The sequence below is a fragment of the Bos javanicus genome, chromosome 2, assembly GCF_032452875.1.
Source record: "Bos javanicus breed banteng chromosome 2, ARS-OSU_banteng_1.0, whole genome shotgun sequence".
In the NCBI taxonomy this organism is placed as follows: Eukaryota; Metazoa; Chordata; class Mammalia; order Artiodactyla; family Bovidae; genus Bos; species Bos javanicus.
In genome coordinates this window covers 46,519,779-46,529,430 of record NC_083869.1, presented here as the reverse complement: position 1 = coordinate 46,529,430, position 9,652 = coordinate 46,519,779, and the positions used below count along the sequence as shown (strand labels likewise).

The 9,652-nt window shown below is 38.0% G+C and overlaps 1 long non-coding RNA gene across 3 annotated transcripts in view; it reads left to right on the top strand.

Moving 5' to 3' along the window:
- Positions 1 to 611: 611 nt before the first annotated feature.
- Positions 612 to 9,652, top strand: part of LOC133260158 (uncharacterized) — a 142,705-nt gene continuing 133,664 nt past the window's right edge. For 2 of the 3 annotated variants that reach the window (XR_009740674.1, XR_009740676.1), the window contains exon 1: positions 612 to 849. This is a non-coding gene — a long non-coding RNA (uncharacterized LOC133260158). The remainder of the gene's footprint in view (positions 850 to 9,652) is intronic. The other variant, XR_009740675.1, reaches the window with a different exon arrangement.

Sequence of the window (9,652 nt, the reverse complement as noted above, 5' to 3'; positions counted from 1 at the left end):
GTTGGCAAAGTAATGTCTCTGCTTTTTAATATGCTGTCTACATTGGTCATAACTTTTCTTCCAAAAAGCAAGCATTTATTAATTTCATGGCTACAGTCAACATCTGCAGTGATTTTGGAGCCCCCCAAAATAGTCAGTCTCTGTTTCCATTGTTTCCCCATCTGTTTGCCATGAAGTGATGGGACTGGTTAGTGGTCCTACACAGCCATTGGGTGGTGCTGCAGTGGGCCCCTCCCCCAAGCAAACAACTGTCAATGAGCAAGTGTTAGTGAGCCCATTCAAAGTCATCAGCGTGGTGGTCCTCAGGTGGAGAGTGAGGTAAGGGGTGGATCCTGGCCTTCTCCCAGGGGCCCACCAGCTCACCTGGGCTTGGGCCAGTGGGTGAGTTGGGGGGCCCAGAGAACAGATTGGGGGCTGTGTCCTGCAGGGTTTCAGAACTCTCGCCAACGCTGCTGGGCCAAGGGCTTGAGGTGGAGGTGAACTTCTTCCATATCTCTCCCTCTGTGATCTAATGGCAGTGGCCATCTGCCTGGGTCACAATGTGTGGGAGCTGGTCCCAAGGGAGCCTGAGGAGCCTGAGGGCCAGTAGGGGGGAGCCTGAGGAGCCTGAGGGCCAGTAGGGGGGAGCCTGAGGAGCCTGAGGGCCAGTAGGGTCCTGGGCACTTGGCTCACTCAGGGATCTACTGGCCCTCAGGCTCCTCAGGCTCCCTTGGGACCAGCTCCCACACATTGTGACCCAGGCAGATGGCCACTGCCATTAGCTGGAAGAATCTGGGGACCTGGCCCTCAGAGTTCCACCACCTGAGATCTGCTTCCCCTTAGCTGGGACTGGACCTCAGAGGGTAACAGGTGAGTGTTGGGACCTGGCCCTTTCTTGTCAGAACAGACAGTAACATTTGGTGGAGTTTACAGGAGCCTGAGACCTGACCTCAAGAACAAAGGATCTGACACTAAAAAGTTGCAACAACTACCTGTACCTCTGCCTCACCTTTCCTATAAAAGAGCTTTGCTGAAAGCTTTCAGGGAGTTTGGGGTTTTTAAAGGCCTGAGCCACCCACCTCTTTGCATGGCCCCCAGTAAACCTTTGTTGTTCCACACTCCCACATTTTGGTATTGGGATGTGAGAGTTGGACTGTAAAGAAAGCTGAGCGCTGAAGAATTGATGCTTTTGAACTGTGGTGTTGGAGAAGACTCTTGAGAGTCCCTTGGACTGCAAGGAGAGCCAACCAGTCTATTCTAAAGGAGATCAGTCCTGGGTGTTCATTGGTAGGACTGATGTTGAAGCTGAAATTCCAATACTTTGGCCACCTGATGCAAAGAGCTGACTCATTGGAAAAGACCCTGATGCTGGGAGGGATTATGGGCAGGAGGAGATGGGGACGACAGAGGATGAGGTTGGATGGCATCACAGACTGAATGGACATGGGTTTGGGTGGACTCCGGGAGTTGGTGATGGACAGGGAGGCCTGGCGTACTGCAGCTCATGGGGTTGCAAAGAGTCAGACACGACTGAGTGACTGAACTGACTGACCTCACTGTGCGTCGGGCACATGTTGTGTTTCAGTAACAATATTTAATAAAGCCCTTGATATAATATGGAAGATATTGCTTCTAGATCAGGAGGATGTTGCTATTTTCTCATGGTTGAGCTGTTTTCTTATGATTCTTGCTTTTCTATTCAGTGGTGAAACTAATGACACAGTGATAGTATTTTTTTTTTTTATGTTAGACTTTTTCATCTCTTATTATATATCTTAGTTTCTTTAAGAAAAATTTATAGGCCACAAGTACAGTGGTCATTCATTTTTAAAGTACCTCTGATATCTGAATAGGTGGTCTTACATCATGCATACATTACAGTACATATATATTGAAAGCTGAGTTTGAGAATAAATCACAAGTACTAGGAACAAATCTACTTTTCTGATTTCTTTTATTTCAAAATGTTTTGAGGAGAAAAAAGGGCTGTAACATTTGCACAACACATATATCAGTGCATGGGCTGTTATGTGTCACTTCTGTTTATTGTGGTCAGTGGAGCTATAGGTCAAGGAAGTCACCTATAGGCAAGAACAGCATTAGAATATTCATGGTTCAGCACTTGGTATCACTTGGCGTGACACAAAGCTACTAATGCAGGTGTTTAAAGGACTTCCCAAGCTCTTGGAAGGTCAAGGTCAGTACCATTTAAACATAATTAATGATCATTAATTAGTTTTATTTAATTTACCTTTTATATTCTTGTCAACTGTAGAGTAAGATAATAAACACTTTTAAACAAGAAAGAGTGAATTCAAATTAATTAAATTAACAAGACCATTCAGAATCATTGGGAATGGAAATCTCTAGAAAGTTTCTTTGAGCATCTAGATCAAAGCTGTCCAGTGGAAGTAAGCCACCAATATAATTTAAAATTTTCTAGTTATCACACTAAAAAATGAAAGGTAACAGTTGGCATTGATTTTCAGATTATGTTTTATTTTACTCAGTATAATAAAAATATTAGCATTTCAGCACATAATCACTTTAAAAATTACTGAGATTCAAAAGATTCTCCTTTTGTACTAAAACTTTTGAAATCTGGTGTGCATTTTGCACTTATAGCACATATCATATTCAGACTGGTCATATTTCAAGTACTCAACAGCCATTTGTCTAGAAGGTACCATATTGGATAGTACAAGTCTAGATTTTTAGAGTTGAAGCTAGAACATTAGTTCATTTTCATTTTATCATAGCTAGTGTGTTGTTATAATTAGAGAAATTAATGCTTAGAATGACAGCTAAGTCTAAGGACATAGAGTGAACTACCACTTAATAAAGAAAATGTAATGGATATGTTGCTGATTCATTGCCAAGGGGTAGAGAAAAATACAAGCTGCTAGTGCCTTCTATTATGCAACAAATAAAACTCTAACCCACAAATCTAAAGGGAAAAGTCAAACTAATGAGCTTTGGTTGGAATGAGACCAATGGCAGAACCAGTTTGACCACACAAGCATTTCCTGTAGTCTCTTGGAGAGATGGATATCAGGGCCATACCGTGGGCCTGAGGGCAGGATGCCAAAGGGCAAAGACCAAGATCTTTCAATGTCAATTTTTTACATTGCCCATCTGTTAGATTCTTAATGAAGCTTGGTGAATTGACAAGCATACTGCCTGGTGGGATGTACATACAGTAGGACTGTTACAGTATTATATTCCGGTTCATAGTAGGGGAGTCTTGCATTTATACAGTATTTAGTTTTTCAAAGGGTATTTTCATTTATTTTCACAAATTTTAAAAACAGGCTTTACTAATCATGGCATACCAAGCAAACTAAGGCCAGAAAATTTCATTTTAGCAAATGATTATTGATTGAGCAGTTAATAAGCAAAGAATTGTGTTGGCCTTCAGGTCTGTGTGTGTTCAGTTGTGGCCTTCAGGAGGTCATGGTAATTGTTACTTGAGAACTTAGATGTACAAGGCCTTATACACATATACCTTGAAAATAAATCATTGTAATCGTTTGATTTCAAGGTAGTATATTCAGATCTGCTCCAGGAAAATGCCCAAATCTTGCTGCTTAGCCAAATCTATCTGCTTCTTTATCCTGGTAACCTGGATTAGACCATGCAGGAGCCTCAAGGAAATCTTCCCTCAGAGTAACATAGAGCCAACTAAGCCATTCTCCTTATTCTTCTTATATCTTCCTCTTGGCTTTCCCACAGAGAGATAAAAGATAGAGTTAGTATTATTCTCTTCATTCTCCACTCAGAGATTTACTTGCTCCTCCATACTCTTGGATACACATTTAAGCTCTACTTGCTAAAAATGAAATTGCCTATACATGTGTTGAGAATGACGGTAACAGTGGTGGTGGAAAAGAGAGTAAGATCTTGAAATCCCCCTAGGTGCCAGCGTGAGGTAGGGCAGAGTATGTCACTATAACATTCCTAATCTTGTATCTTTCTTCGTTTAAGTCAATTGATTTAGCATTCAAGGCTAGTAAAGGAGAGACACGGCTACCTCTTTCAAGAGAGATGAGTGGACATTTTTGTGAGATCTTTAATCCTTGGAGTTACTCTTATTTACTTTAACCAATATGACTGTCATTTTTATTTATTCGGCTGTTTATAAGTGTGTCATTTTTATTGTCCCCAGAAACTACTGAAACTTGTTATGTAATTACTTTCATTATTAGTAAATTCATTCTAAAGTCATTTTATACAGTTGCTAGTAATTCAGTTCTTATTTACTCTTTCAGTTGTGCATAGCTATTGTTGAACCAAATTTATAAGCACAGACTACATATTTTAAAGTTTTATTAAAGTATAGTTGACCTACAGTGTTGTTAGGACTATATGTATTTTGCACCAGAGCTATTGCAGCAAGTTTTACCAAATAATACAGTTATGAGTAGTGTGAAAACGCCTGAAACTTGCTTTCCTATCTTTTATAGTTTTATACTACAAGAGTGTATATACTTTTTGGACCAATTCTTTGTCCTTATGTAATATACAAAAGTCTTTCCTTTTATACAAAAAAAAAAAAAAAAAAGGTGGATTTCCCCCTCTGATTCTGCTTGGTACAAAATAGAGGATCTTATTCTGGCACCTGAGCAGTTTCTGGAGCAGAATATTTCTCTTCAGATTTTCCCACTTTTCTAGTTATTGGAGATAGTCAGGAATTCCTATACCAGTCCTGATCTTAAGGAGACCTTATCATTAAAGAAGTTTGGCTTTTAAGGGAAGGAAAATAACGTTAACTCTCTCTCAGGAGTTAACAAACTTTGAGGGAGGTGGTTTTTCATTTTTATTTTCAAGGTGAGAGAGAGTTCACATGGATGAGATATGAAAGAGAAGGTCCTCTAGAGAAGGGGAGTTGGTTTTCTCATCTTTATCTTCAGTAGCCAAATGAGGATGGTGGGGAGACTGAGATGATAGACATTTCTTGATCAAAACCCAAGGGATAGAAGAGAGGAAGAAGAAGAGAAAAGATGATGGAGACTATAGCAGACTTCCATAGTCTAAGTTAGATAAAAGACATGGTTATAGTTAAGGGTGGATTTAGTGGAAGGTTTTTTTTTTTTTTTTTTTTTAAGTGGGGAAAATATAGGACGTCTCTTCTTTGGAGAATTGACAATGTTCAACTCTGGACTCATGTTAAAAAAGAATCACCTGAGAGCTTTTAAAAACACCTCATGTCAGGGCCTCAGATAAATTTATCAGAGCCTCTGAGAAATGAGACTTACGGAAGTTCTAATGTGCAGCCGGGGTTGAGAATCAACAAGAGGCGTATTGTACTAGGATGGTATTTTCCCACTCTAGACAAATAGGTTTTGAATGTGAAGACAGGATCACTGTTTTTGGAAAAACTCTCAATGTTGATCCAGTGGATAGCCAATTCTGAAAATCACTGCATCAAAACCCTAACATTCAATGTCATTTCTCACCCTGTATTCCTTATTTAGTGGATGGCATCACTGTACAACCTTATGCCTAAGTTTACACTTGCCAGTTTTATCTTATATTACAAAATTTGTTTCTTATAGGACGTTAAGTATACATGCTAAAACAGAAAATGAATTCAGTTTTCTTGACGTTAGAAAACCATCGGTTTTAGTCAGTTTACAAATTCAATTAATTATTCCTCTTAATATTTGTTTCATTCTCCTTTCTCCATTCTATCATGGCTTCAGTTCAAGCTACCATATCAACTAATGTGTTAATTTCTATACTTACCCGCCAATCTGTAGTCGCATTTCATGTTCCCCTGACTACTCTCTCCCAATCCATCAGACTCACTTCTGCCAAATTGGCTAATCCCAAATGAAAGTATGATCATATTGATTTCCTATTCAAATTCTTTTAATGACTCAAAAGTAAAATTTGTGTGTGGCATGAAAAGCCATCATGATGTTGTCCCAGTCTTATTTTGTTTTATTCCTGCTATGGTCTCTTTTTATAATTCAGAAATATTGAGCTACTTGGTGGTTCCCTGAACTGGCTCCTTTCTCTCCTCTTCCATGTGGTACCCTGCCTCCATTAGTCCCCCATCACACTGCTTATCCTTCAGGTCTTAGCTCAGTCCCTTCTCTCTGAAACCCTTCAGCAGTCAGGCAGTGGGCAGTTCCTTTGTTACTGCCCCTGTCATTCTAGAACAACTTACATTGAGACCTTTTCTTTATTCTAATTGTTAATTGCATATGTCTCTAACCTCACTTGACTGTATGCTTCTTGAGGGTATGGAAGAAAGAGGCTTTGAGCTATGGGCTTGAATCTTTAGATGAGCTCATTAACTTATTACATAGTTTGAGCTGTCAAGAGAAAACTGGTGTTATAACTAATAACAGAATCGCCACAGAACACTTGGTATTAAACTAACATAAGGTTACTGAGGTCATTATGAGTGATAAATGTAATTTCCTATGACAAAATACGTTTTTAAGTTAAGTTTCACCATTGTATTACCTTTCTTAATTCTTTAACAGTGGAACATCTTGTGACTAAATGAGTGTGTACATTTTAATCTGAAAAGTGCTTCCCTGTTTCAGCTTAGCTTAGTCTACAGGTCTCACCCATGGTCCCACAGTTATTCATTTCCAAGTGTACTTGACAGTGTCTGAAAGCCTCTTGACTGACCCATTAATTCATTTATTTAACACAATGTTATTGAATATGGAATATGTATAGAACAATTACGCTAACGGTAAAGGATACAGAGATGAAAACAAAAACAAAAACAGTTTTTCCCTTTGGGGATTAGAAAGCATAGGTTTTACATATGTTTATTTTAATCCTCCTAACAGTCCTGAGGAGCAAATATTACATCTCCATAAATGAGGACGTTCCAGAATATTTATCATCTCAAAGGGATTGAAAGAGTCAGACACAACTGAGTGACTAACACTTTTCACTTTTATCATCTCAAAAGCAGCTTAAAGCTGGTGCTTTCCTAAGTATAAAACATAAAACATCTCTCATTGTTTTGGAGATCTACTTGTGATTTACAACTGTGTTTCTTAAACTTTAATGTAAAGACAAATCACCCCCAGGATCATAGTAAAATACAGATTTTGGTTTAGTAGGTCCAGGGTGGGATCCCAGATTCTACATATCTAGCAAACTCTGAAGTGCGGTGCAGTTGGTCTGTGAACCGTACTTTGAACAGCAAAAGTTCAGAACATCATGTGTAGAATTCCTTTGTGTCAAACACTGTTCCTTTATTTATTGAGTCTTTTGTTTTGAAGATGGAAGCCAAGTACTAAGTTCTCACATCCTTATGCTTCCTCAGCCTTCTGGGCCCAGTCAGCATATTCACCCATCGTCAGTCTTCTTTAACTCTTCTACCCCACAACCATCTGGTCCCATTACAAACTCTACTTTGCTTATCAATAGTTGTTTTCTCGTATCTGGTTTGTTTCTTAATCTACCTGGTAAGCTCTTTAAGGGCAAGAACCACATCTTGTTCATGTATTAGCTCCTCCATACTGCTAGTATCCTGCTGCACACTAGATACCAATGAGTAATATGAGCTTGTGTTTATAGAGGAGTCTAATGTGTCCCCTGGACTGTATTCCATTTTTTTACACACATTTTCTCATTTAATCTTTCACAGACTGTGACATTCTTACTGTTTTGCAGGTATACAAACTGAAACCCAGATAGTTTATTACTTAAATAAATAAACATTTACCTAGTAGTCACGGCAGGATTTGAACTCGGCTTTTATTCTGCAGTCTATATCCTTTCCTTTCTGACACCAAGCTACTACTTATTACAGTGGACACTTACTCAACTGACAGACTAATCTTGTGAATTAATTATCATTTGAAGCAAAATTGAATTAGAGACTTGATTTTTACTTTGTTTTATCCATTTTTATGGTGGGAATCTCTGCAATAGGAATCATCAGGAGAATTTCAGGAAAGGATTCTGATCTAACTAGTCTCCCAGTTATTTTCTGGTCAGACCAGTTTCTTGCACTGGGGCAGGTTTCAGGCTGGCAATGTCATGAACTTTATGAAGCCTGATGAAGGGCTGGTGGCTCTGACAAGGCTATTGTCTAATTCTCACCACCACTTCTTCATTTACTTCACTTCTAGATTCCTATCTTTGGAAACCAAAGAAGACTATTGTGATTAGATATTTATTCTACTGACTTACCAGTTGATATAGAGGTAGTTGTTTTATAATTCAACATGCTTTTGTGACTTTTGTCCTGTTTTATGTCAATTTTACCTACCCGAGGGCATGTCTAGCTAGAATGAAATACAGTCTATGTTTGCTGATGATTATTTGTCCATTATTTTAAAGTAAAATATAGAAATGGATCACTTAAATACAATTTTAGAAGGGAAAAAATTCTGCTTTGTCTTTCTAGCTTTGTTTTCCTGGAGGTTAATAAATAGTATTTTGGGTATATGAACAACGTTTCACCTTCCTGTAGTTCTTCTAACCTCTATTCCTGGAGGCCTCATATTATGTGCCTTCTTCAGTGAAAGCAAATTGTAAGAATTTTTATGCCCAATGGAAGCTTTTCTATACAAAAATACTCAAACTTTGTTAGATCTTTTCTGATAAATCTTATAATCCCCAAACCAGAATGTTTCTTAAAATAGCTATTGTTCTGGAAGAATCCTATAGAATGAAGCTTGTCCCAGTGGTGGCAGTCAAGGATAGTGTTTCTGAGCCTGGGCTCTGGAGAAGAAAGACTGGGTTTATAGTTTATTATCTGCATAGACTTGGAGGGTTCACTTAAATATCCCAAGCCTTTTTGCCATCATCAGCAAAATGGTTATGATAATAGTTCTTATGAGGATGAAATTAGATAACTCATATAAAGCACTTAGCATTTAGCAAAAACTCAATAAATTTTAACTTTTATTATTTCACTTTTCTCTTGACTCACTTCCAGAATGAAAATTCTAGAAGAGTATAGGTATTGCAGTGTGGATTGCTTTGCTTAATTGTTACAGTTTGTGAAAAGAGATTATTTGGAAAAAATGCTTAATATTTTGCAGCAAGGTTCTGATTTGTGAATATATATGCATTTTCTTTTTCAATTTTGGTATCTGTTTTTAATATGAGTCATTGTGGTTTGGTTATACTTTTCTTTCATGAACAGTTATTTAATTATGGCCACAGAACCAACTTTATTTCATTCTGACTTTTGGAATATTCTAGGATTTAATGTTCTCGCTGGGAAGAGGATTGTGAACTATTTAAGTGCTTTTTTTTAGGTTTCCATCCACAGATAGGTATAGTTAAAATAAACTAAGAATACACTAGCATGAAGGGGCTAGAATAATGACATTATGCTTAAACAATTGATAATGCTTGGTGGTGTTTTATACTTTTCTTCTGAATAGATTTGGAGTGTTCTATGCTACACTGTATTTTCTTGGAAGCTTAATAAATAATCTCCTCAAGAAATTTATATCTTTTCAGCATATTTTTTTTTCTTAGACCCAAGATTACATATATAGCACTTAAGTTAAACTCTATTCTCTTTATGTGCATACTTAGACATTGAAGCATAGACCATTTATTCTTATAGGTCAGGACCCTGTAAAAATTAATGAGATGTGTCAGAATGGTGCCTTTGGGGATGACAAAACTGGTGATGCTGTTCCAGATGGAAGACAAGGCGAATTCTACCAGTTGAGGG